The sequence below is a fragment of the Falco naumanni genome, chromosome 15 (assembly GCF_017639655.2).
Source record: "Falco naumanni isolate bFalNau1 chromosome 15, bFalNau1.pat, whole genome shotgun sequence".
Classification (NCBI taxonomy): domain Eukaryota; kingdom Metazoa; phylum Chordata; class Aves; order Falconiformes; family Falconidae; genus Falco; species Falco naumanni.
Window position 1 is genome coordinate 1 of NC_054068.1, and position 5000 is coordinate 5000.

Below are 5000 nucleotides of genomic sequence, written 5' to 3' on the forward strand. Positions count from 1 at the left end.
AATGGTCTTGCACTTTGGTATATAAAGTTATGTCCAGGCCTGAACACCTCGTTGAGAGCTGGGCCCACACAGCAGGCTCCTCTGGGCAAAGATTTCTTTTCTAAGCAGCCATTACGCACGTACCAATCTGTGAAAAAATCTGAAAACTCAAAGAGAACCTTGATTTGACATAGTGCTCTTGCTGCATGTTCGTAGAACGGAAGTCACCCCACATCTTTAGATCTAATGGATAGTAGGAAAGAAAGCACCAACGTGCAAGGTTCTGCACGTGGGCTGGGCAACACCAAGCACAAGCGCAGGCCTGGGCAGAGAACGGATGGAGAGCAGCCCTGAGGAGAAGGACTGTGGGTGTTGGTGGATGAGAAGCTCGACTTGACCACAGCAACGTCGTGCTCTGCAGCCCGGGAAGCCCAGGGCGGCGGTGGGTGGAAACTGGGCTGTTAACATCCTGGGCCAAAGTTATTTCCTGCAGCTTAAGACAACTGCGTGGGTCTGGTGATGTCCTGGTCGTTGTTTTTAAACCCTCCCCCCCCCCCCCAGTCGGTATTTCTAATAACAAAGGGTTAGAAGCCAGCAGGCAGCCCCGCGGTGCGCAGGCAGCAGGCAGGCAGGTGCGAGCGGAGCCCAGAGCCCCCAGCAGCATCAAGGGGCAGCACCCACCGTCGCAGCCAGCGGAGCGGAGTGTCCTGCAGCAGCATGAGCCCCGCGCACCGCCCCCCCGCGGGGCGCCCCCCCCCTCGACTGCCGCGGCCGCAAACCCCGCAAAAGCCCCCCGCAGACCGCGCACAAAGCGCGCACGGGCCGGCGCGGAGGCTGGGTGCCGCCGCTGCCGTCGGGTTCCCCAGAGAAGGGCCAGGGGCCAGGGGCGGCTCGTTGCCAGCGCAGCCAGGTCTCGCCCCTGCAGCCGCCCCGCAGGAACTGGGACATGGCGCAAAGGAAGAGCGGCCGCCGGCTTGGGAACTGCTCCGCCGGGCAGCGGCCGCTGGGTGATACACGTGTCAGCGAGAACCGCTGGAACAGGAAGCAGCTGTTTCTTCCAGCTGTGACACGCTCACCCTTGGTCGTCGAGAACACTGGAGAGAACACCGATGCGACACCCCGTTGCCGTGCCAAAGCTCCATTTATTGCAACACCGCTACACGTCTGACAAGGGAAGCCAGCTGGCAGCTGCTGCACATCTGTCACCGCCAGAAAGCACCCCCGCTTCCAAGGTGCGTCCACCAGCAGATCGGAGATCTAGGAAGAAAAGGGAACGCTGAGTACACAGCAGGGCTCGGGTATGTTTCCCTCGGCAGCGTACAGAGCAACCGCATTTCTGTCGGGCACTACAAAATACGCTTCCAACGGCAGACTAGAACCTGATCACCTGAGGCCGACCCTGCCTGGGCAGGGGCACAACAGGGCACACACGGGAAACCACATTCCGCCCTGCTCCCGGTAACAAGACTGTCGGTAAAAACATCTTTATTACAGAAGGTGCTACTTATTTAAAAATACCTTATTACAAAACATCTTATTACAAAAGTTATTTTTAAAAAAGTAGTATCTTGTTACAAACCACCTTATTACAGAAGTTACTACTGGTTAAGAAAGATCTCATTACAGAAGCTGTAAGGAAAGGTTTTGCCTCAGTTCATCTTACTGCCCGGTGCTCCCGTAGCACACCCCGCCCACAGCTGGGAGCTACACAAGCCGAGGCGGTCCTGACAGCTTCTCTGCTCCCTTCTCGTGCGTTTTCGCTCAGGGCTGGGCTCGTATGAACACGCACGAAGCCATTACATGGATGGTTTAGGGTGCTCTTCCACATGGATCTCCTGAACACCACAAGTAGAGGATGTGTCCCCTTTATCCTTCAAACAGTATTTTAACATGAACACAAATGTATAGCTATTAAAAACTTAACAACTCTGCACAGGCAACTGTTCATTGCGTTGTGACCAAGGGATGATGTGACCACGGCCCTTCAAACTTTCGGGATGCCTAGGTGGGACTAAACGGTGCTTGCAAACAAAGAACATGCCTGCTCGTTAAGACAGGCTGGTCAAGTTTACCACCAAAACTCTACATCACCATTTGCCAACCCTGTCCAGCTTTGGGTCGCCAGAGCCACACTCAGTTCACTTGAAAGCATCTCCTAGTAGCAGTATCAAGCTCAGAACTGTACCTCCCAGATGCCTACGTGGAAGAAAACTCAAACTGTGCCCCCTTCTCCTTAAGCTGGGTTACAGCTCGTGACAGGAATTGCATCCCACTGCTTGGAAAACCTCCAAGGCTGCAGCCTGAAGGGAACTGGAGTTCCCTGCGTCTCAGAGTAATTCTAGAGCTAAAGTGGTGACAGACATCAGCGCTAGATCAGACGACACATGCCAGCACTCACCACTGACCCAGGGTGGCAACCTCCTTCCGTCCTACCCAAAGGTTTCAAACCCAACACACTGTCTTCCTACGGCAGGAAGCTTTTAATTTTTTACTTTTTAACTTTTTACGAATTTATAATTCATAACACCATTAACGCATTCCTTGAGACGGGACTACAGATACATTATGCAGACCACCAAGCTGCCGTTTGGAAGTGCTGGAGCCTTATGGTGAGAAATTTTTTCTACAACAGAGCCAGCAATGGTGAATAAATAAGACTGAGGACAGGGTCCTTTTCCTCGAGGGAAAAGCACGCAACACATCAGCAATTGTTGAACAGACAGGCAGAATTCTCAGAAAAAGCAAACCCCTAACTCTTAACAAGAAAAGAAGGTCATTCCTCTTAATAAAAGCACAGCTGCGCTGAAACAACACAATGTACTCACCTGTCCTCCTCCCAGATGAAGGCGTATAAGCAACATGTTTCTCTGGAAATGACACGCTTAGGGCATCAGGTTTTCTTACCCCATCCTTTCATGGCATCACCTTTAAAAAAACACCAAGAAAAGGTCAGTTGTGGTGTTGGCTTGGGAGATTCCATGCCTGGGGGGAGTCAGGAATTCCACAGTAGTAAGTGCCTCTTTGGACACAGACTTTCCTGAAGGTGCTCCCCCACCTCCAGACAACTCCCTGGACCCCGAGTGGCACTTACAGGTGCAAGGAGGAAAAGAACGTCAGGGAACAGACCAGAAACATTAGGGGAAAGGCGGGGGGGGGTGGGGGGGGGGGGGGGGGGGAGGGAAGAAGAAGAAGAAACCTAAAAAGAGACGGATACAGATGAGGACAGAGATGTAAACGGGAAAACCAGCCCTGGGCTGCAGGACAGAGGCGGAGGATGAAGAAAAGGGGAGAAGGAGAGGGAGTGGGACACAAGCAGAGAGAGTAAAAGAGAAGGGAGCAGCAGAATGAGAGAGAAAGACAGAAGGGAAGAGGGAGCAGGACAGAAGAACAGGATGGAGAGCTACAGGGAATCAAAACACGATGGGTTTGTATGGCAAGGTTTGGGGAGGATGAGGAAAGGAGGAGAAAGAACAAGAACGTGATGATCAACTGACCGCAGCTGCCGTTCCCCATCCCCCTGCGGGGAGGAGACAGGGAAATCGGCAGTAAAGTTAAGCCCCGTAGAAATGGGGGCTGGAGGGAAGGTGTTCTGAAGATTTGCTTTTCCCTGCACATTCTCCTGCTCTGACTTGACTGCTAATCAATCGCGCTGATTTCCCCAGGTTCAGTCTGTTTCGCCCACGGAGGTAATGGCGGAGTGACCTCCCCATCCTTGTGCCCACTCGTGAGCTTTTTGTTATATTCTGTCCCCCCCTGTCCAGCGGAGGAGGGGGAGCGGTAAGAGCAGCTTCGGTCCAGCCCGGGTCACCCCCCCCACACACACACACAAAATCAGAGCGGCACAGGGAAGGGAGGGGGGGCAGAGGAGGGGGCAGGGGGCGCCTGGGGCACACAAGAGGGGGAGACAGGGTCCCACGGACCAGGACTCACCACAGCTCTCGCTTTGGTGCCAGCTGCGAAAATGTGCCGGCTCAGACGCGCCTGTTCCCCCTCTCTCCTCCCCTGCCTCCCTCCCGCAGAACGCCGGCCGCTCGGGCTCCCCCGCCCCGGTAACCCCCGGGTGTCTCACGGCTCTTCCTCGCAAGACGCGGCTCCCGGACACGGGCGCGTCGCTCCCTTCGCGCACCGGGGGCCAGCCCCAGGCGGTGGGTGTACACACGGCCCCCGCTGTGCACGCTGGCACCCGGCTGCTGCGGGGCTGGTCCCCCCCCACCCGCAGGGCCAGGCCCTCCGTGCCCGCAGCAGGAGGCAGCTGCTGCCCGCGCCGCCCTCGGGTTCCCCTCTCCTTCGCCTCTCCCCGGCCGGCCCAGCTCCCGCCCGCAGCCGGGCCGTGCCCCCGCTCCCCTCCCGCAACCCGCGCCGCGGGGGGGCGAGGCCGGGCAGGGACAACCCCCGCCAGCCCGAGGCGGCGCGGCCCCCGGCAGAGGGACAGAAGCGCGAGGGGGCCGTGACCGGACGCCGCTCGGCCCCGCCCGGAGCCGCTCCCCGCCGCAGGCCCTTCCCGAGCGGCAGCGGGGGGCCGGCTGGCCGCCGCCACGGCAGCGCCGGGGGGCACCTGGGGCTGGGGCCCGGCTGCGGGGGAGATGCTGCAGCGGGGGCAGCGGCGCGGGGCGAGCGGGGCCGCGGCAGGCTCGGGGGTCTGGCGAGCTGGGGAGGCGCCGGCGCCCGGGGGGCGGCCTCCTGCTTCCCCGCCCCCCCCCTCAGCCCCCCGGACCCTCCGGGGCCCCCGCACCCGGCTCGCGGGCGGCTGGAGCCCCCCGTGCCGCCCCCCGAGGCGGCCGGCGGGCAGGAGGACACCCCCACCCCCCCCGCAGGGTCCGCTCGCCTCCCCCGCGCCCCCGGCCCCCCCGCCGGGCTCGCCCCCCCGCAGCAAAGCGCCCCCCGCGCCGCGCCGGCAGCCCGGGCCCCGCCGCTCCGGCCCGCAGCGCCGCCAGCCCCCGGCACGGCCCGGGCAGCGCTGCCGCAGCCGAGTGCCGGCAGCCGGCACCGCCCGGCGCTCCCGGCACAGCGCGGCCGCCCCC

The 5000-nt window shown here is 60.0% G+C and overlaps 1 non-coding gene across 1 annotated transcript; it reads right to left on the reverse strand.

The window, feature by feature from the left end:
- Nucleotides 1-2300: 2300 nt before the first annotated feature.
- Nucleotides 2301-2385, reverse strand: LOC121098166. The gene has a single exon (XR_005831193.1). It is a non-coding gene; the product is annotated as a small nucleolar RNA SNORD45 (small nucleolar RNA).
- Nucleotides 2386-5000: the final 2615 nt, after the last annotated feature.